Here is a 24,931-nt window from a genome sequence, read left to right as displayed (position 1 = left end):
CTTGGCAATACTAGAGATATGTGACCATCACATATTTATTACTTGTTCCCATCAACATGAAGAACAACATCATTGAGTGACAGAAACATAAGACCATAGTCCTAAAATTTATCGAAATGAGAGTAACTTTTACTCTTTACATTAATTTCAAAATCATGCTACAATAGCAAAGATTTGAAATAATATTTCTGATAAATTCAGGCATATTATAATGATCTACTAGTTTCTAAATCTTGCTAGAAGATTATATAGGTTCCTACAGCCTCAGCATGAATGGACTATCCATCAGTGCCAAAAGGCAAGTAGTCACCTCACTTTAGCTTTATAGGTTGAGCAACACTTTGCCTAAGTGGAACCAATATAAAGTATCACATATCCAAAATTTTAAAGCTGAAATACTCAATGATAATTAGTTTGTATCATATATAAATTATTAGCAGATACAACTTTTACATTCTGCTGTTGCTTCACATTTGCAAGATAGCTCTTGCAATTTATTTCTAATACTCATCATTGCTATATATGAAATTAGATACCCTTAGTGAAGACATTCTTCACCTTCATTTCTTCAACCATTCCATGAAGTTCAGTCAATTTTAAAAATATACTATGTAGAGATAGTAAAGATGCATATGTGTATTTAAGAACATAGAAAGATTACTCATGATGACATACACAATTTAGATGAGATTTTTATCTAATTATGTCTTCCACTATTTTAGTCAATTCATAGCCCTTAAGTATGAAATTGAGAAAACATATCATCTAGTTCTTTAGTGGGGTTGAGGTCTCAATTCCTCATAAAAAGCCGTGTGGATAGCACAACAAGCTTCTATGAGTTCAAGGATAGGTAACTCTTTACCAATTGTATCTCATGCCACTCTCAACATTAGTTTTGCCTCTAAAATACTTATAGCCTTGTGGATAGCACAACAAACTATAGTATTTTAGTTAAGTCATACCCTTCAATCCTATATAGTCATATTTGAATAATACTATCCTTATGGATAGCACAACAAGATAGCATTATCGAAATATGCCATAAGCATCACTAAGTCAACATCATACCAATCACTATAGCAAGCCTTGTGGATAGCACAACAAACTCACTATAGTTTTTGACATACTCTATTGACTTATTATGAGCTAAATACAATTAGCTTCATTATGCACCAAGATAGTATCAAATCAGTCCCCACAACTAGCCTTGTAGATAGCACAACAAGCCTACTATAATTCTTGACATAATACAGGCTTAGCATGAAGGAAGACATGGATAGTGTTCTAAATACTTCGCCATTATGACTTAATATAATTTAAATAAGGGACTTAGGTCTCATGCACATCCTAAACATATATAATAAAATGTATCATATATAATTTTAAATCTAACTATCAGCATGTAAGAGCATAAAAAGAAAATCTAATGCTTATGAATTTTAGAAAAAATTATCCAAGCCATAGGATGATCTATGGGTCTAACCTTAGGTGCATCATAGATTGAACTATCTCATGATCAATCTTAATGCACCTCTGCTCTCCAATTGCCTAATAGTCTAGTCTTCACTTTCATGAAGTCTATCATGAATGCTTAATCTTTATTTGAAAATAGAAAGAAATCATTTCTATCTATTCTCAAATAATTTTTTTTCTATAATTTTACATCAAAATGTAAAAATCTCAATCAACAGTTGAGAACAAATAAAAGAAAAGTTCAGTTGATAATACAATACATCAGGGGCACCCAGCCCCTATTGCAACTCTTACAGATGCATTAATATAATCAGCTAACATGGAAACATTCATGCATACATCCATCATATGGATGTTCCATAGTCCATAACCATACAACATACATTTTATAATAATTATAAAATATTATAACAAACTACTCATGTTATTTTCATTATGCTATCATTCATACACATGTCAATAAAGATATTTAAATTTATGGTCATAGGACCTAACCAGGGTTTTTGATTCAAGTTCAACTCTTGATCCAAATTTAATTTTAAGTCAATCATTTATCATCCATTTGAGTTGAGTTGACCAATTCTTAAGATAACCTAAATCAATTAGGTAAGTATAGATTCGGTCAACCATGACTCAAATCCTAATCGAATTAGGTCAAAGATAATTTGATCAACCTAAATTAAACAAGATTTCTAATCAAATTAAAATAATAAATTTGATTTAATCTATAATCATTAACTCTAATCATATTAGAACAATGAGTTATAATTAAATAAATCCATCGACAAAAATCCTAATCCATGTCTGATGCTTCCTTTTCCATGATCAAATTTTTTCGACTCCACTCATACCTCGGGCAATAATCAAGATGGTCGACCCACAATGGTGAGTACCCAATAATATGGTGGTCGGCCCATAGATCTTAGGTAAATGCATCAAATGTAAAAATCCTAAGTCTTAGCAATGTACATCCATATGTAGCATTCCAAGGCTCCGTGCATCACATGCATTGGATTTCAATTCCATCAAAAATTAGATTATGAGATCTAATCTTAAATTTGCACACAAGTCTAAAGACCATGAAATTTTATATCCAAGATTTGATTATGGATTGATAACACTGTGGAGAAAATCAGTGCAGGAGTAAAATGATAATTTTAAAATTTTTTCAAAATCACTATTTTACAGTAAAAATTATTAATTAATCTAATTAATTAATAAAAATTTATCCTACACTAGGATCTAAATATGATGTATAGCATGCATGCATTTAAATTTGAAATTCGAATTTGAATAGTAAACACTTTACTGTAATGTGTTCATAATACAATACCTTTGTGCGGGTAGTAGATCGTCGTAATTTGATCACCATCGGGAGAGTCTGATCATCGTGATATAACCACATAGAGTGTCTGGCCTCTGCAGATCATCCACACGAAGCTCCCGATCTGATTGACTCCTCACGAGTGCTAGCTCGTTGTAGAGCCCTTTCGACGGTCGATGCTGATCGAACTCTTTCGATCGATGTCTGTCAATTCTTTAGATGCTCTGAATTATCAGCAGACGTGCTTGAGAGGATGTTGAAGATCTTTCTAAAATTTGGTGGGCTCACGACACTCATAGCTCACCTTCTCACTTCCCGAACTCCAGGTTGAAACCTTGAAGAACTCACTGAAACCCTGTGCACACTTTTTCTTTCTTTTCTTTCTTTTTCTCTCGGAATGATATAGACCTTCACCTTGCACACAAGGATTCCTCACATCCAGATTTTCTCTCCAAAATTTTTCTTACACATGCCCCACTCTTCTCCTCCTTTTAAAACAATGTCAAACGTCTTATCCACGTGAGAGGATAAAGATGAGTAATTGCATATTTGAATTCAAATCAAATTTTGAATTCAAATGGAAACCAATTTATTCCTATCCACTAAGGGTGTGAGAAGAAGAGGGCATGGGTTAATTTATGTGTGAGTGATTTCATGAGAAATATTTTCTCGTGTAATAAATGGGGCGTTAAAAGAGGATAAGGTCAAGGTGGTAAGTTTGGTTGCTCATTCAAATTCAAATTTTATTTTGAATTTGAATGGCCAACCAATCATCTTTATCCACTCATATGGTGCATTAAAGTAGGGCATGAGGAGGGCTTTGTGTGAGAAAAAATTTATGAGAACTTCCTTCTCGTGAATTCAAAAGGGCACAGTGGAAGTGAGGTGGCGCAGGGAGAATGGGTCAAGGTGGTTTCATTATTTAAACTAACCTAATTGAACCAAATAAGTTAGGCCCAATTAGACTAATTTAAACCTAACTAAATTAGGCTTAATTAGGCTCAATAAAATCCTAATCAAATCAGGAATTGATTAAGCCCAACCTCTGATCAAATCAGGAACCAAACCATCTCGATAATTAGGTCAACTCTTAACCTAATCGGGTCAAACCCAACTGAATCCAATTCAATTGGACTTGATCCAAAAATAATTACTCAATCAAATTGAGTTAATTAGTGATAAAATCACTAAATAAATCTCTCAAAAATATTGAGTCCAAATCCAATGGATAATCGGGCATTAGAATTCATCGATATGTAACCCTGATCGAAGAGTCCCAAACCAGTGGGACTCTTGACCCCGATACCCAAAATGTGTGGGACTCGTGATCAGAGAATTTTGATTCTCGATCATAGAGTCTCAGATACGTAGGACTCATAGTCTACGAGTATTAGGACTGTTCATCAGCCATCAGATCAGATAGGAACCTCTAATGTGTGTGACCCCGCAGGTTCGAACCTAAGCCGGTAGCACAGGAACCAATTCCTGTACTAATCGAAGTGACCATCTAGCAATAGTACCCGATGATTGGATAGGTCGAATAGTCACAATCGCAACACTCAGAACCTACGTGAATATGGTTACTATATAATTCATCCTTTTGACCTCTGTGTTTAGGATGACTCAGGATTAAACTGTCAACCCTGATTAGATCATCCGAATCGTGCTCAACTCAAACAGTCCTGTGACTCCTCACAAGGACTACCCTGGCCAAGATTTTGCTAAATTAAAATATGACTGTACACAGCTCCTAAACTGGAGTGGTCAATCCCATCTTGACACATGCACCGACAAGTCAAGTACTTGACTACACCCAACAGCCTTCTATCACTGAATTAAAAATTCAGGTAGTCCAGTGCCTAAGTGTAGTGAGTTGCTTGCAAGTCACCATGGCGGTCTCAGGTCGGAGGGATATTTATACCCATATTCCATCGAAGCAAATCTTGACAGCAAAAATAGCTCCGGAGTCGGTCACGTTCAGTGCAGATGTACCCTTACATCTCATCTGTATGCCATACCAGTGTCTCCACACTCATTGGTTAATAGGACAACCAACCTATATGGCACACAATGACCTATGCTTGATAAACATTATCATCCTTGGTAACAATGTATCATTTGGCCGTGAACAGATTTAAGGACTAAACGACAAATCCTCCTTTGTCGAGTCTAAATAGTCCTAAGGACTTCACTACAACATAGGAGTTCATTAGAAGATGAAATATTTTGTGATGAAAAATATCAAAATAATTTTTATTAATTCATAATTCATATACAAAAATGAGCACAACCGTCAACAGACTGACGATTGGCTTTGGGATACTATTCCCAACAATCTTCCACTTGGCGTAAAGCCAATCGGTGCAGTATCTAATACCCATCTTCGATTTGTAGTCGTCGAACTCCTTCACCGCAATGGCTTTAGTGATTGGGTCGGCCAGGTTCTCCTTTCTGTCGATCTTTTGAAAGTCGACATCACCTCGATCCATAATTTCCCAGATGAGATGGTAGCGGCACAGAATATGCTTCGTCCGCTGGTGTGCCTTGGGTTCCTTCGCCTGAGCAATGGCTCCAGAGCTATCACAGTAGAGCAGAACTGGACCAATAAGGGAGGGTGCTACTCCGAGCTCGGTGATGAATTTTCTCAGCCACACTGCTTCTTTGGCAGCATCTGATGCAGCGACATACTCTGCCTCGCAAATTGAATCAGCCACTGTGTGTTGCTTGAAACTCTTCCAGTAGATAGTCCCACCATTAAGGGTAAAAATAAATCCCGACACACTTTTATTGTCATCGTGATCAGACTGAAAACTAGAGTCTGCAAACCCTATAAGTCTCAAGTCCGATTCACCATAAACAAGCCACTGGTCCTTAGTATTTCTTAAATACTTCAGGATGGTTTTAACAACCTTCTAGTGATTCTCCCCTGGATCAGATTGGTATCTACTCACTACCCTTAGTGAGTATGCCACATCTGGTCGTGTACATGTCATGGCATACATGATAGATCCCACTATCGAAGCATATGGAATCCTACCCATACGCTCTCTCTCATGACGTGTTGTCGGACAATCCCTCTTCGAGAGAGAAATTTCATGGCCTATCGGTAGATAGCCTTGCTTGGAATTCTCCATGCTGAATCTCTTCAGCATAGTATCTATGTACGTAGACTGGGATAAACCAAGTAACCTTTTAGATCTATCTCTATAGATTCTCATCCCTAGGATGTAGGAAGCTTCTCCCAAATCCTTCATGGAGAACTGTGACGACAGCCAAATCTTTATTCCCTGTAATGCAGGGACATCATTCTCGATTAAGAAAATATCATCTACATACAATACAAGAAATACCACTACTAGACCATTAGCCCACTTATAAATGCAGAGCTCTTCTCCATTCTTAACAAAGCCATACGTCTTGATCGTCCTATCAAAATGTATGTTCCAACTCCGGGATGCCTGCTTAAGTCCATAAATGGACCTCTATAGTCTGCACACCTTAGACTCATCAGTGGATGTGAATCCTTCAGGTTGTATCATATACACCTCTTCATCCAGCTCTCCGTTTAGGAAAGCTGTCTTCACATCTATCTGTCAGATTTCATAGTCTAGATGGGCAGCTATCGCAAGCATAATCTGAATGGATTTGAGCATTGCCACAGGAGAAAATGTCTCGTCATAGTCTATACCATAACGTTGACGATATTTCTTGGCAACCAGACGGGCTTTATAGGTTTCCACCTTTCCGTCTGTGCCCCTCTTCCTCTTGAAGATCCACTTACACTCTATGGGTTTTACTCCTTCAGGTGGGTCAACCAATGTCCACACATCGTTGACCTTCATGGACTCCATTTCGGATTTCATGGCCTCTAGCCATTTCTCAGAGTCGGATCTCTGCATTGCATCCATGTAGGTGATCGGATCCTCATCATTTTCATCAGGTTCGACAGGATCATCATCTCGAACCAAGAAACCATAGTATCTATCCGATTGACGTGGTACTCTACCAGATCGCCTTAAGGGTGCTTGAACAATGGGCTCCAGATCTGATCTAATTAAATCTGATTCAGGTTCAGCAACTTGCGTCGGATTTTTTACCTGTCAAATTTCGTCAAGTTTGACCTTAGAGACAACAGTCCCTTCACCAAGGAACTCTCTTTCCAAAAAGATTGCCTTAAGGCTGACAAACATTTTTTGCTCATCAGCTTGGTAGAAGTAATACCCTTTGGTCTCTTTTGGGTATCCTATAAAATTATACTTTTCAGACCTAGGTCCTAGCTTGTCCGTAATTAAATATTTAACATAAGCCGGACACCCCTAAACCTTAAGGTACGAGAGTACTGGCTTACGTCCTATCCATATCTCATATGGCGTTTTGGTTACAGACTTACTCGAAACTCTATTTAGAAGGTAACAAGTCGATTCGAGCGCATATCCCCAGAGGGAGATCGACAGACCAGCAAATCCCATCATGGATCGAACCATGTCCAACAAGATCCGATTCCTCCTTTCAGATACACCATTATGCTGTGGTGTTCCAGGAGGAGTCCATTGAGAGAGAATCCCATTCTCCCCAAGATATATTAGAAACTCATTGAAAAGGTATTCACCTCCTCGATCAGATTGAAGAGTTTTAACACACTTTTCAGTTTTTTTTTTTACCTCATTTCAAAATAGATTGAACATTTCAAATGACTCTGACTTATGCTTCATTAAATAGATATACCTATACCTCGATAGATCGTCTGTGAAGGTTATGAAGTAGAAATATCCACCTCTTGCACTTGTGCTTATGGGTCCACATACGTCAGAATGTACCAGACCCAAGAGTTCACTGGCTCGCTCACCTTTTCCCGTAAAAGGTGACTTGGTCATTTTATCAAGAAGACAGGACTCACAGGTTGGAAGTGATTCACAATCACCTACTTCAAGAATTCTTTCTTGAGCCAACCTATTTATTCCGTTCTTATTGATATGACCTAGCCTACAGTGCCAAAGGTAGATTTCTAACATATTATCTATTCTAGGATGTTTACCGGAGGTTTGAACCACATTAACAGGTTGTGATAGAAAGTAAATTCTATTATTAAGTTGTCCAACAAACATTGTAACACCATTCAAAATGATATTGCAAATATTTCTTTTTATTAAAAATTGATAACCGTACATGGCCAAAAGGCCTACAAAAATAATATTTAATAAAAAGCTTGGACAATAGTGACATTCACTCAGAATTATATTTCGAGAATTGATTACGAGGTTCATGATTCCTAATGCTAAAACTGGAACTTTACTTCCATCTCCAACATTCAGGAACCTCTGGCCTTCATCAAATCTCCTACTGACCTACAGACCCTGCATCGAATTGCAAATATGATAAGGGCTTTCGGTATCTAATACCCAGGCAGTAGATCACAAATGAAAAAGTTGCAAGGTGTTATCATATAAGTACCTTGCTTCTTTTTTGGCCTGTTTGGATCCAGTGAGGCAATGTATAGAGGACAGTTCCTCTTCCAGTGCCCCTGCTTCTTGCAAAAGAAGCACTCCGCCTGGCTCTGGTCGGGCTTGCGCTTCTTGGTCTGACCTTGTGCAGACATCCTAGCATGCAGCTGCACCTTCTTATTCTTCTTCTTCTTGTTCTTCTTCCCTTTCTTAAAGAGTCGACGACCAGAAGAAGACCCTCCCACAACATTCACCGACTCCTTATCGAGCTAGTGATCCTTCTCAAAGTTCTGCAGCAACCCCAACAAGCTGTGGTAGTTCACTGCAGGCTTTGTCATTCAAAAATGAGTAAGAAAGGGAAGGAATGACTTGGACAGAGAATTAAGGATCGCATCCTTATCGAGCTGCTCGTGCAGGAGAAAATCCAGTTTACTTAGGTGCTCAATCATTTTGATCATGTACAGTACATGATCAGTGACTGAGGCTCCATCCCTCATCCGAGCATTGAAAATGGCACAACTAGTTTTGTACCTTTCAACATCGTCAGGCATGCCAAAAGAGTCATTCAACATTTGAAGCATCTCCTGTGGCTGGGTGTTCTCGAACCTGCGGCTAAACTCATCACTCATTGCCGCTAGCATTATGCATCGAACGGTGGTGCGATCGTTGAGCCACTTCTGGTAAGTGTCTCGGACCGTCCCTCTAGCGTTCAGGACTGGCTCCTCAGGTACCGGATCCGTTACTACATAAAGGATCCGCTCATGCTCAAGAATGATTTTTAATTTTTGATACCAGCTATCAAAATTAGGTCCCATGAGCTTGTCATTATCTAATAATGATCGGAGCGATAGGGTAGTGGCCATAGCTGCATAAAGGAAAATCAGACCTATATTAGTACATAAATTATTAATACTAAAGACTGAAACTTTAGTCTAAAGTTTCTCTCCGTACTTTTACGAATTGGTAGCCTCAACCTTTAATTTGAGGAATTACTTTAATTCCTTAGTGGGTACTGGAATCCACACAGACTACACACGAGCCCAACTTTGGTTGGTCAACCCATGTGTATCTATGGGTAGGTTCATAATCAGTTGTTTCTCTAAACAACTTCTAATAATTGATTTTGCCCCAGAACCTAATCAGTAGGCTTTGGCCTCCACTGAAAAGATCTGGTTAGGTCCAACCATTAAAATGATTTGATTTGATGAATCAGACCAATAAATGATCAGGCCCGACTTTGGTTGGCCAACCTGACCACCATCAGAAAGACTCAAACCAAATTATCATATTATGAATGATAATTCCATTAGTCAATAAGCACCAGGCCTTTGGGCCTCCAATGATTATTAGACTAATGGACTCATTATCACTCACTTAATGGGAGGCTATGATGTAGTTATCAATATAACTTAATCATTTTTAGGACCTAATAATTTTTGAGGATTTTATTAAAGAATAGATGAGAAGATAAATTACCAGTCAATTTCAATCCTCCCACTGACTTCACCAAGTCAGATTAAAAAAAGATTTAATTAAGCCAGCATTAGGAGCACCTAAATCAGTCAAACTGATTTACCTAATGACATGGGTGAGCCCTAATTACCAAGTGATCTAATCAAAACCTAATTCACTAGGTTGGCCAGGTAAGTGAGATCAGTGGTAGGGATATGCCATTAACTCGTCAGAGATCGAATCACTACGAATAGCTCCTGCTTAAAAATCACTGGTGAAACTACCAAACTTACCTTAGACACCAACCGGTTTATTAGTTTTAATTTGATCAACTTAGTAAATTGGGTTCCACCGCGTAGCCATGAATTAAGTCCATCTTGGTCTAGTTAAAGACATGGACCCATTCAACTGCAACTATTAGAGTTGAGTCTAGAGTATCCTTGACCTAATCTAATTCAACTTTGGATTAGATTTGACCAATTACTCTAATTTAGTCCATTTTTTTAAGCTAACCTTAGGTCTAACCCAATTATGGACCTAATCCATCTAACCCATTGACCCACAAGTTTATGCAATTGTCTTAGATCTTAATTCACAATTCTAGACCTACTAGACAACAATTAATTCTTTTAATTAAGTATTTGGGCTGATGGGTCAGGATTTGGTATTTCGAAAATAATTTTCAAATTTGAAAGGTTTTATTTTCTGTTCATCAAATATGTTGACTCATTTTATAAATAGCAATCCTATTGCTAATTACATAACAGAAAATAACTCAATCAAAATAAATCATAAATATTTCTTTCGTTACTTCATCTGTATGGGATATAATCGCATCAGCACACCTACCGCCATAGGAGACCCCATCGAATGGGAAGAGAGGGCATTTAAACCCTACTTTTCTCCTATGACCGGACGGCCATGGCAAACAACCTAATTCGATTACTTGCTACTTGGATCAAGTATATCTAAATATACCAATTTCAAAATTTAAATTTCAAATTTCAAACAAATTTCAAATTTCAAATTTTTAAATTTTAAATTTTGAATTTCAAATTTTGAATTTTAAATTTTGAATTTCAAATTTAAAATTTCAACCAAATTTCAAATTTTAAATTTTGAATTTCAAATTTTAAATTTTGAATTTTTGAATTTTTAATTTCAAATTTCAAAATTCAAATTTTAAATTTTGAATTTCAAATTTTTGAATTTTAAATTTCGAACAACTTTCAAAATTCAAATTTTAAATTTTAAATTTCAAATTTAAACTTTTAGATTACAACTTAATCTATGCATGCAAATATATATATCATATCTAAAAACCTTGCTCTGATACCATTTGAGAGAAAAATCAGTGCAGGGGTAAAATGGTAATTTTAAAACTTTTTTAAAATCATTATTTTATAATAAAAATTATTAATTAATCTAATTAATTAATAAGAATTTATCCTACACTAAGATCTAAATATGATATATAGCATGCATGCATTTAAATTTGAAATTTGAATTTGAACAGTAAATACTTTACTGTAATGTGTTAAGAACATAATACCTTTGTGCGGGTAGTAGATCGCCGCAATCTGATCATCATCGGGAGAGTCCGATCATCGCGATGCAGTCACACAGTATGTCTAACCTCTGTGGATCATCTACATGAAGCTCCTGGTCTGATCGACTCCTCACGAGTGCTAGCTCATTGTAGAGCCCTTTCGACGGCCGATACTGATCGAACTCCTTCGATCGATGTCTGTCGATTCTTCAGATGCTTTGGATCATCAACAAACATGCTTGAGAGGATGTTGAAGATCTTTCTGAAATTTGATGGGCTCACGACACTCGTAGCTCACCTTCTCACTTCCCAAACTCCGGGCTAAAATCTTGAAGAACTCACTGAAACCCTGCGCACACTTTTTCTTTCTTTTCTTTCTTTTTCTCTCAAAAGGATATAGACCTTCACCTTGCACACAAGGATTCCTCACGCACAGATTTTCTCTCCAAAATTTTTTTTGCACACACCCCACTCTTCTCCTCCTTTTAAAACAATGTCAAACGTCTTATCCACGTGAGAGGATAAAGATGAGTAATTGCATATTTGAATTCAAATCAAATTTTGAATTCAAATGAAAATCAATTTATTCCTATCCTCTAAGGGCATGAGAAGAGGAGGGTGTGGCTTAATTTTTGCATGAGTGATTTCATGAGAAACATTTTCTCGTATAATAAATGAGACGTTAAAAGAGGGTGAGGTCAAGGCGCTAAGATTGGTTGCTCATTCAAATTCAAACTTTATTTTGAATTTGAATGGCCAACCAATCATCCTTATCCACTCATATGGTGCATTAAAGTAGGGTGTGAGGAGGGCTTTGCGTGAGGAAAAATTCATGAGAACTTCCTTCTCGTGAATTCAAAAGGGCGCAGTGGAAGTGAGGTGGCGCAGGGAGAATGGGTCAAGGTGGTTTCATTATTTAAACCAACCTAATTGAACCAAATAAGTTAGGCCCAATTAGACTAATTTAAATCCAACTAAATTAGACTTAATTAGGCTCAATAAAATTCTAATCAAATCAGGAATTGATTAAGCCCAACCTCTGATCAAATCAGGAACCAAACCATCTTGACGATTAGGTCAACTCTTAACCTAATCGGGTCAAACCCAACTGAATCCAATTCAATTGGACTTGATCCAAAAATAATTACTCAATTAAATTGAGTTAATTAGTGATCAAATCACTAATTAAATCTTTCATAAATATTGAGTCCAAATTCGATGGGTAATCAGGCATCAGAATTCATCAACATGTAACCCTGATCGAAGAGTCCCAAACCAGTGGGACTCTTGACACCGGTACCCAAAATGTGTGGGACTCATGATCAGAGAATCCTGATTCTCGATCACAGAGTCTCAGATACGTAGGACTCATAGTCCATGAGCATTAGGACTGTTCATCAGCCATCAGATTAGATAGGAACTTCTAATGTGTGTGACCCCGCAGGTTCGAACCTAAGCTGGTAGCACAGGAACCAATTCTTGTACTAATCGAAGTGACCATCTAGCAATGGTACCTGATGATCGGATAAGTTGAATAGTCACAATCGCAATACTTAGAACCTACGTGAATATGGTTACTGTATAATTCATCCTTTTGACCTCTGTGTTTAGGATGACTCAGGATTAAACTGTCAACCCTGATTAAATCATCCGAATTGTGCTCAACTCAAACAGTCCTGTGACTCTTGACAAGGACTACCCTGACCAAGGTTTTGCTAAATTGAAATATGACTGTACATAGCTCCTAAACTAGAGTGGTCAATCCCATCTTGACACACGCACCGACAAGTCAAGTACTTGACTACACCCAGCAGCCTTCCGTCACTGAATTAGAAATTAAGGTAGTCCAGTGCCTAAGTGCAGTGAGTTGCTTGCAAGTCACCGTGGCGGTCTCAGGTCGGAGGGATATTTATACCCATATTCCATCGGAGCAAATCTTGACAGCAGAAATAGCTCTGGAGTCGGTCACATTCAGTCTAGATGTACCCTTATATCTCACCTGTATGCCATACCAGTGTCTCCACACTCATTGGTTTAGAGGACAACCAACCTATATGGCATACAACGATCTATGCTTGATAAACATTGTCATCCTTGGTAACAATGTATCATTTGATCGCAAACAGATTTAAGGACTAAATGATAAATCTTCCTTTATCGAGTTTAAATAGTCCTAAGGACTTCACCACAACATAGGAGTTCATTAGAAGATGAAATATTTTATGATGAAAAATATCAAAATAATTTTTATTAATTCATAATTCATGTACAAAAATGAGCACAACCATCAACAGGCTGACGATTGGCTTTGGGACACTATTTCCAATAAATACTTTATTATAAATAAAAATATATCAAGAACATCAAGTAAACATCAATCAAAAAATCTGATTTTGACATAGTTTGAACTAGATCTAATCCATATCGTAAAAAAAATATGAAATTTGATTGAATCAATTAAGGATGACTTGGTACCATTGTTGAATTTTGATGACATAGTAAAATATAAATTTCAAAAATTTTTACTTACATTCAACAATTGAAAATAAGTTTAACATTTAAACTAGAGTATCGAAACTCAAAAGCCCCAGGAACAACTTGATGATTGCAATCAAATATCATAAACACGCATAACAAGAGAAGATCAGAAGTCATATACCATCATGAAGACCATGAATTGGTAATCTTGAGATCTCTACAAGATACCAAAATAGAAGCCCTCTAATGGTGATCCACGCAGGATTGATCAGGGCTCTTCCCAATTTGATATGGTGCTATAGCCTTCTTCCTAAGCACGCTGCCGATCATCCTTCACAAGAATAGACTGCACCACCACTTGTATGTCTTCATGACCTCCCCTAGAACATCTCTTGAAATCTTTTCTCAAAAGATCTTACCATATACAAATCAAATTATATGTTTAACACATGAACAATCTGATTTTTTAGACAAGCATCTCATGCTTTCAATTTTCTCTCTTCCCTTCCTTACTATTTTTCTTTCCCTTTTTCTTGTCTTTTTTACTTTAGATTTGATCTAACTTTTCCTCATCTAATCCCATGTCTAATGCCAATTTTAGATGGATTTTATCCCATATGGGCCCCCCCTTATATAGGAAATAAAGGGTGACACCATGGGATGCCAACTCTTGGCGTCCCTTAATCCTTACATACTCCAATTTATTTTTTTGGGTGAAAACCAAAGGGTCATGGAATGGAATAAGAAGAGTTTCATCTGTAGAAGGACTCTTCCTCTGCATAAAAAATATGAACGTCATCATATGGCTTGTGGGAAAAGGAAATGGCATGAGAAAAACCAAGAGTCCATAATAAGATGGACTCTTCCATAACGCACAAAATAATGTAGCATCCCAAATAAATTTGGCATTCAAACTCCTTGCGACAAAAGGACTCTTCCTTCTCTTCTGTGTCCATAATTCAAAAAGCCATCATATGACACGATGAAATAAGAAACACGTAAAGAAATAAAAAGAATTTAAGAGTTTGACATGAAATAGACTCTTTCATTTCTCTTCTCATATATGTAACGTCCCTTTTAATTTATGGCATGGACTTCCTTCCAAGAGAAGGACTCCTCCTTATCTTCCATGCCCACATGTCCCTAAGTGCCATCTGATGGCGCACAAAACAAAGGATGCATGGAATCATGTAAGAAAATTAAGATACTTAGTTAAGAAGGACTCTTCCTTCTTAATGCCAAAATTAAATGGAGTGTTACAATAAATTGTGTGCATGTGGTGTTGGCGTGGAGAAGGCTGATTCATATGAAACTCTTCCAATAAAACCAGATAAATCACCTAACAATTAGATGGTTCAAATCCAAGTACATTAGGTCAAGGCAACAAGGATTAGCACAGACACATTTCCACTGAACCCAATTGGGGAACTTGGGTTAATTTATGTGCTAGCAATTCAATTAACCCGTTAGATTTATAATAAATCCAAATAGATTGGATCAAGATCAAATCTCTATTGTATGTGATCCATTGGGTTTCAAATCTAACCAGCAGTGGATCCAGACTCATGACATAATCTTAATCCAATTAGATTAGGTCAGCTCAAGAGTCTCAATCAACTAGGACTTTTCCTAATTGATTCTCGAATTAAACTCTTTTAATTCTGATGAGTCCACAAGTCAAGATTGACGTCTAGCAATATGTCATGACTATCCAAAAGATTTAAAATTTGGTAAAAATACTAAAATTATCCTTTCATGGTAAGTTATTGTGCAATTCAATCCTTCGATCACACAACATCCCGAAAAGATCATGGGTATGAAAATATGTCAAATCTAAATATCTATCTATATGTATCTCAATCCGATGATGATGACTCGATTGATAAACTAGTAAAAAAATTTTCTACTATTCATCTCTGCTCTAGTCAGAGACTCTCAGAGTCATTATCCTGTGAGATCATATAGGATGTTCTCTCCTCCTACAAGGAGTGATCGATTTCTTATTGACCACTCACAACCTCCATGCACACTTCACCATACCCAAAATATCCCACACATATCTCAAAGTGGTGTGCTAGGGAATAAACCAAAGTAAGGATCCATGTACATAAGGTACCATGGTGATGTCAGGTCAAAAGATCACATGCACCACTCCCACTAAAGAACTATCTGTTGACATGCTGTAAGGCTCCATCAGATGTTCTTCCTGTAGATCAGTTCAGTGAACTCATTCTCTAATTAGCACCTACATCCTCGTATTTGTGTCACCACATAAGTAATTGTGAGATCAACCACCTTCTCCATTAAGTATACATAGGATGTACCAATCTTACCGGTATCATCGATCTCCGACTCGATGATCCAACGACTGAAAATATTTTAGATTGTAGCTATTAAGATTTTAGGTCTCACTAGCATGATCTCATCATGATCCTAAAATTATTGTCCTAATCTATAGGGTTTATCATAATCATAAAAATATGATGCAGCAAATGATAAAGCACAATACCTCATCAATAAAAATAACTAATATCATACAAATAAGTAGGAAGATATCACAGAAAAGTCTCTTCACATCCCCATGCAATTGGCTTGTAGGACACTATTCTTTCAATATCTACACAAAGAAAAATACAGACCTAATCAGTATATGAATTAATTAAGCCTAAAGACATGAACTTTAGTCTAAAGGTTCTCTCACTATTTTATACGAATTGATAGCCTCTACCTCCAATTCGAGGAATTACTTTAATTTCTTAGCGGGTATTAGAATCCACACAGACTACATACAGGTCCGAGTATAGCTCAGCCAACTCATATGCATTTATGGATAGATAAGTTGCTTCCAATTAAAAACCATCGATCAAAATATCAAACTTACCTTAGACACCGATTGGTTAATTAGTTTCAATTTGACCATCCTAATGATTCAGGTTCAACCATTGAGCCACAATCAAGGTCCATTTAGTCTAATCAAAGATATGGACTTGACCATCTACAACTATTATATTAGTGAAACCCTGATTTAATTTAATTCAACATTTGGTTAGATCTAATTAATTTCTCAATATGTTCAATTAATTCTTTGATTCTAACCTTAGGTCTAACCCAATTAAGAGGATCTGATTTGAGCTAACCCATGTTCCATATTTTATGCAATATCATTAGATCTTAAATCATAATTCTAGATCTAATTGATTCAACACTTAATTCTTAACTAAGTTTAGCATCAACATGGTTTAGGTTTTGAAATAATTTTTTATGTAAACTTTTTACATTAAATCATAAAATTTTTTTAGTTTATATCTAAATTTTTATAATTTTAAATCAAAATAATTTTGATTAACAAGATTAAATATAACTAATTTTCTTTCCAACTTGCATCACATACAACAAATCTTAGGGTTTCAAGAACTAGAATTTTACAAGAAAGTAAGTTTTTTCTTTTCACTTTTTTCTTCATGGGACCTCACAGTGGCTTCCCTACACACCACAAAGAGCACCTCATTGAATGAGAGGAGAGGGTCATGTAATCCTACTTACTCCTATGATCGAACGGTCTAGTAATTATCCAATTCGAGTACTTTACTACTCAGATCATCTAATCTAACATGATAAAAATTTAGATTTGAAAATAAATATATTTATATCTAATCTAAATAATAAATAATTCGATCTAACATCATAAAATTAGATCTAAAAGTATATTAAATCATAACATAACTGTTGGAGTTTTATTGTTTCATGGACGCATAATTTTATAAAATAAGTATGCAGCAAAATTTAAAAATTTTTTAAATTAAATATAATTTAATCAAAACATACATAAGATCAAATCTTCAAACCATAAATAGGATCATCATATGTAAGATAAGATTCAGATACAGATTTCAAATAGAAAAAAATAAATATAAAATATATCTGGATATTAATCAATCTTCAACATGAACAGATGATCATGGATGTCTTCCGAAAGTTCTTTTTAGCCGCACAAGCGTCCGACCTCTACGGGTATCCATACGAGACTCTGATCTGATCAAAAATCTTTTGATCTAATTGGAATGCTATCTCCCTTACAGAGATCACATCTTGATAGTTGAAAATCTTATTTTCTTCTAAGATACTCTTAGAGAAGAAGAAGATGTAGGAGGATCTTGATCTCTACACTAGAGATCATGAGAAGAATATTTTTTTCTCTTTTCTTCTTAAAATTCATGCACCATATCTCTACAATAGAGCTGTAAGAATTTTATCCAACCTTTGAACAAAAGGAAGAGGAGACACCCATATCTAAACATGGACAAGAGATAGAGAAGAGGATGTCCTAACAACCAACTCTTGGTTGTTGCAAGAAAGAAAGGATGTTTGTAACAAACCTTATGCCATGGATCCTTCACGCCATCCCTCCTTTCTTGGGTTTTTCTCCATGCACTCCCTCCCTTTTGGATGTCCCAACTTGATCTAAAATCACCTCTCACTATCCCATATTGCTGGGTTTAAATAGGCCTAAGATGAGTTAGAGTTTGGTTAGGAAATAGAGTCGAAATAACCAAGGACTCTTAGAAATATTGGATGCCACCCATCCATATCTCACACCCCGATTTTTGCATGTTGAATAAGGGATTAAATCCCTTCTTTCTTACACACACAAAGGGGAGAAAAAGGGGTGTGAAACCTGGTGGGACGTGGGTTGTTTTGGGCGCACAAAACTGGTTGGCGTAGGCTCCTTATTGCATGGATAAAGGAAGTGTTTCATGATCATGGGACTCTTGTTTAAAGTGGTTGTTTTAAGTCAAATAAAACACCAATTAATCTTAATCATATTAGGACTAGATTAGACTCAAAAAGATGAAAAATCAAATCTAATTTGGAGCTTAATTTATTTAGATTATATGTCTTCTAATTGGAGGAGTCCTAATCCAATAAGACTCTTTCTTGGTGCTTGAGTCAAACTCAATTTTTAATTCTAATCCAATTAGAATTTAGTGCATCCAAAAAAAAAAAATTCTAATCCAAATAAAAATTCATATATCCTAATCTAATTAGAAATTGAGTCAAACCCAAATCCAAATTAAACTAAAACTAATCATCCGATCCTTTTGGAGTTATCCTATGATCCTATTGGGGTTGATCAAATCAAACCCATAATGAGTCAAATTAAATCCAATCAAATTGGACTTGATGCAAGCCCTATTACTCAATCAAATTGAGCCAATTAGCCACTTATTGCTAATTAATCCTCCTATAAAGCACTAACTCTTTACTAAGTTACATAATGCAATATTTGTATTAGATTAATTATCAATCAAATTGATAATCAAATCCTGTTATGATTCATAATCATAATTCAACCATCTGATCAGTCAAAAGTCTCTTTTATGTGTGATCCCATAGGTTCTATTATGTCTGATAGTGAGATATATTATGATTCTTATCACAATATCATTGAAACATTTTTCAATGGATTGAAACAATTTCAACTCTGCCCATCAAGGATCATTGATCATCAAGATGATACTTGTGAGTCTCATAATCCACCAATGACATCTAGCAGTATATAGTGGCAATCCAGCAGAATAAAAGATGAATCTTTAGGTATAATTAGTGCATGATACAGTTCCTCTATCATAAGTCCTAATCAGATGGCAGATCATTGATGAATCATCAAATCTCAACATCGGTCATATGATAGATTCAATCAGCTTAAGTCCATATGTGACTCTATGAAAATTTTTTTCTATCAATCACATTGCTATGGCCATAGACTTAAGGACTCAACCTCTTAAATCTCATAGGACTACTTCCTTCTGCTAGAATCAATAGATCCCATTTTGATATACACCCCACTTCTACGGTGGACCAACTGTTATCAATATCCACTACAAAGGCTCCTTAAGACCCATGTTGATGTGTCAGTCAAACTCTAGCAGCCTCATTGCGAGCAGTAGTGCCATCTCAGATCAAAGGATCAGTCATACAACTACAGCATCGAGAAAGTCACTAACGAGTGAGCAGACATCCATGTGACTTCTCGTGTTGGTCACACTCAGTGCTAGTTGTTCTCTAACAACCACCTACACTCTCGCTCCAGTGTCTCTACACTGCAAACTCAAGATCCATCTGCCTGAAGGAAGTGATCCATGCACTGGTCTATCCGAATCAATCTTCATCTCCATGATGATCCTATGACCAGAAGTAATTTAAAAATTAATCATCAATGACATATGTCTCAAATTCTCAATTCTTTGAGAATTTATGTCATTATCTTGTTAATTCCTTGGATGATTCATGGATACATAAACATGAATGATAATACAACTACCCAATAAGTACAAAATCATATCTTAGAGATATGAAATGTGTCAGTCAAGATTGACTTCTAGGGCATATATCCAATAATCTCCCACTTGTACTAAAGTCGATCTATCATGTACCAAGCTCTATCTTCACAAGACAGGTTATAGTCTTAGGCTGGCTATGTGACTTACCAGTGGGTCATCCACATCATATGTGAAGTTTCTCTCTACACCTCTATGTATTTTTATTCGAGGTAGTCACATGTTCATGTTGTTCTATGTGCTTGGATATCTGATGAGACCTAGGCTCCTTAGAAAAGGATATGGTGCCATTGTCTTTGCAGTATAGTATCACGGTATCTGATGGTGTGACAATTAATTCTACAACTAACGTTAGAACCAGAATATATTTTACACATCTATAGTGTACTCAATTTTCATTGATCGATTACTTGAAACTCTTCCAAAAAATCGACACCAAAATATACCCCATGATGTGAACATTCTACCATCAATATCAGACATAAAATCTGAATTGGTGTATCCTCCCACTCCTAGCTTTGATCATTCTTCAAATTAATAACACATCCTCAGTTCTTCTTAAGAGCTTAAGGATGTTTTCATATCAATCCAGTGCTCTTAGTCTGGATACAACTGATATCTACTTGTGACAATCACAGTATCAACTATATCAGTTCAAGTATATTACATGGCACATATCTATGCCCGAGAGGGTAGCAGACCTCTCTTCAAAATTTCTATGCTGAACCCTTTCAGCATCCAATCTCTGTACTTTATCTGTGAAAATACAAGCATCCGATTGCATCTATCTCTATAGATCTTTAGGATGCTCATTTTATGTCTTTTATGAAGAAATCTATATTCAACCATATTTTAATCAATGTCAGTATTGGACACTCCCACTAATCTTTTTGAAACCCATAATTTCTCTTTTCTGATCAAACAGTTTGATCATATTATCGAAATGACTATTCCAACTTCAAGATTATTAGAGATTTTGTGATCTCCTATCATAAGAAGTGAAATCCATAGGCTATTCTATATAGAAATCTTCAAAAGATCTTTTTTTAAAAAAGCTATTTCACATCCCATTTTTGAAGTCGATGTCGTACATCATCTCATTGTAGATTCTGAGATCATCTCTATGCTCTCCATCTCCCATGAGAAACTACTTTCTCTACATCCTCTGTCAAGCATACCCAAGAACCTTTCAAGAGGTTAGGAGATGCTACTATATGTACAAGGTGGAAGAGAAATATATGTCTATTGGCTCATAGGTTCTTAAGGTCCCAAGACTCGTTGCTCTTCAGAGACACTCTCTTTAAGCTTAACTTTTCTTCCACTGCTTTACTTTGGTTAAACAATTTTTTCAAAAAGATAGCAATGGGTCACAATCACATTGTGATCCTTTCAGAAAATAGTATCCCAAACTCTTTTAGGATGAGCTTTATAGACCTATCCTCTAATATATCCACCTACTGTGCTAAACATAGGCTGGACCTCCTTGAATCTCAGAATAACCAAGATTCAGTTCTCACCATGCCATATCTCATACGGTACGGTAGGAACAGGCTTAGAGCAAACCTAATTTTTAAAGCATATCCCTAAAAAAATATAAATAAATCAATAAATTTCATTATGAAGCAAACAATATCTCATATAGTCTCTTGACTCTTCTTATCTTGCTAAGCTGAGATTTACTAAGAGAGGTCCAATAGGAAACTATGCCATTTTATAAGGTAACTGAAAAATTTTTTTCATTGGTATTGCATCCTCGATCTGATCGAAGTACTTTTAAAAATTTTTTGATTTGCTTCTCTACTTACATCTGAATTCTTTGAATCTTTCAAAAATTTTAGATTTGTATCTCATATACAAAATAGAGACAACTCCTTGGTTAGCACATCACATGGGCTACACACATCAAATGTGTACAAGGATAAGTATCTCAATGATCCTTTTTCTCTTATCCTACAAGAGTAGCTCGATCATATTTTCTCAAAGAGATGATACACAAACTAGATTTGACTCAACAGTCAATGAGCCCAAGCCCATATTTCTCTAATTTGTTAATCATTTCTTCTCCAATACGACTTAGCCTAAGGATCCACATATACTTAAGACTTATCTCAAGTCTGGATCTCTCAGATCCAATGGCATTCACTGATTGCTCAATTAAGTTCACAGATGCATCACCTTGCAAATGATAGAGACCGTCTCTAAGAACAAAATCCAAACGATGATCACGAAGGATAAATACCCATGGTTGCAGTAATAACTGTTGCCCTATAGCCAATTCAAGGATTACTTCCTTAGCCCTCTATCTTTCCATCGACTCTATACTAGAGTTTAAAGCTCAACTGGGAGAAGAAAAAATCATAAGGATAACATTGAGCAATTACGACGTACCTACTATAGGTGTGTCTTTATTTCTTTAGGCTCTCCAGGTATTTATCTCTAAACTCATTCAAGGTTCTTTTGTTAGCAGAACTTTGATCAATTCAGATAAGGTGCCATGATAGTCTTTTATATGGTAGTTCACTATAAACTATCCATATAAACTAATCAGGGATCACAAGATCAAATCCATAAGCAATTCTTTATGCATGATCATGTCAAGCCTTTCAAGCTCCTTAATGTCCTAGATCATTATCAAATAACAATTATAGACTGACTGTCCATCATGCATCACATACACTATGTGACTCTGATCATCTCATAGTACTTGTAGATGAATCAACATGTTGTAGGCAGTGAACATGTGCTCATGCATAGCACCTATTTTAATTGTCATTGTCCATCCACTTATCAAGTATAGCTCATTGACTATGGGTTGAACGGATTGTTAACATCAAAATAACCTAGTAGAGAATATAGCTTAATTTTTTAAAATTAAGAATCTTAAGTTTGTAAGCCAGTCTATGTAATCAATTTTGGTTAATTGGTTGATATCTAGGATTCAAGCTAGAGGGTTGGAAGCTGACACAATGAACAGCAGAGAGCAAAGATTCTAATTGAATATTTATACTTATTTTATAATTTATTTTAAAAATTTTTAGATACAAAAAAAACTTTTACTATTTTATCAGATCTCCCACACTCTTTGGATGAAGAAACGAAAATCCTAACACGATAATTGAGTTTCTAGTGGGTGCTACAGTCCCATTGATTCTGTGCACCTTACCTAATAGTTATTAATAACATGAATAAATACTAATGTGTGGACAACACTTTATCCAGATACTTCTCTAAGCATGTTGCAGTCACTTGGTCTCTAAGTCATGTGGGATCACCTAACAGTTATTGCCCACACTCCTTAGTTAAGTCAGACCCACCGTTCACAAGCAGGTGCAAAGCCGTCATTGGATCCCTCATCTAACAGTTATTAGGCCCAACCCCATCTTTACCCCATAGCAACTCTTTGCTAATAGAGTGGTTGCGTGTTTTCAATACAACCAAACCACTGTGACCAGCCGAGAACAATTAACGTCGGTAGCACGCCTGCACATCTACAATGGTGGAAGACCTTGGACTTAATATTTTATGGAGAGATTTGAGTTTAGATCTCAACTAATCAGTCATCACAAGACTGATGTAATTGGCATGGGCTAAATCAAACCACCAAGCAACCATATTTGAGACTCAATCTTCCAAATTGGCCAGGTAAGTGGAGATTAATGGGGATCCTCTCGTTGCTTTTCTTGACACCAATAAATTAGTCAGGTAAGTGAACAGAACTAATTAAATAATTACTTTTCAATTACTTGTCTTAGACACCAATTGGATAATTGATCCAAATAAATTAGCTTAGGTGAATCAGACTCCAGCCACAGAGTCGAATTAGATCCTTAGGTTTATTGATTCTATATATGGGTGTCAATCGATTCGATCAACAATAATTGTATGATCTTAGGCTCTATTGACCTCACCCTAATCAACACTTGACTCGATTTGATCAACTGCTAAATTGATTTAGATCCAACATGATCAAATCAAAAATCTTTTAATGTAATCTAATTACAGGACCTAACTTTATCTATCCATGATCAATCCTTCATGCACAAACACTCATTTCAGATCTTAAATCAAAATTTTTAGATCTAAATTTTTTACATAAAGTATAAATTTTGATCTCAAAATAATTTCAAATCATGAATACAAATATGTATCACATATATAAACAAGTTCAGATCATAGAAATATATTTCAGCCCTAAACATACTTTTATATATCATATATATGAATCAAAACTGATCTCGAAACTCTTTTCAAATCTAAATAATAAAATATATATCATATATATACCATAAAAATCAGATCTAAAAATTCAATCTAATTAAAAATTTTAACATCATTCTAAGACAACCATTCAGCATAACAGGTTATGCCTGGACAACCTTATGTAAGAATGATATCAAAATCTTTCATATCTGAAATTTTTCTCTACAGATTTTAAATGTAAATCTAAATCTTATGCATATGATATAGCTCTGATACCACTATTGGAGTTTTATAATTTCATGCATGCATGATTTTATAAAATAAGTACACAGCAAAATTTAAAAATTTTTCAGATTAAATCTAATTTAATCTAAACATGCATAAGATCAAATCTTCAAACCATAAACAAGATCATCATATGTAAGATAAGATTTAGATATAAAAATTAAATAAAAAAATAAATATAAAATATCTGGACATAGATCAATCTTCAACATGAATAGATGATCATAAATATCTTTCGAAGGTCTCTTTTAACCATACAAGCGTCCGGCCTCTACGGGTATCCACACGAGACTCTAATCTAATCAGAAGCCTTTTGAACTCACCGGGGTGCTAGCTTCCTTGCAAAGATCGCATCTTGATGGTTGAAAATCTTTTTTTCTCCTAAGACACT

The sequence above is a fragment of the Elaeis guineensis genome, chromosome 15 (genome assembly GCF_000442705.2).
Source record: "Elaeis guineensis isolate ETL-2024a chromosome 15, EG11, whole genome shotgun sequence".
NCBI classification, from domain to species: Eukaryota; Viridiplantae; Streptophyta; class Magnoliopsida; order Arecales; family Arecaceae; genus Elaeis; species Elaeis guineensis.
This window is presented reverse-complemented; position numbering follows the sequence as displayed.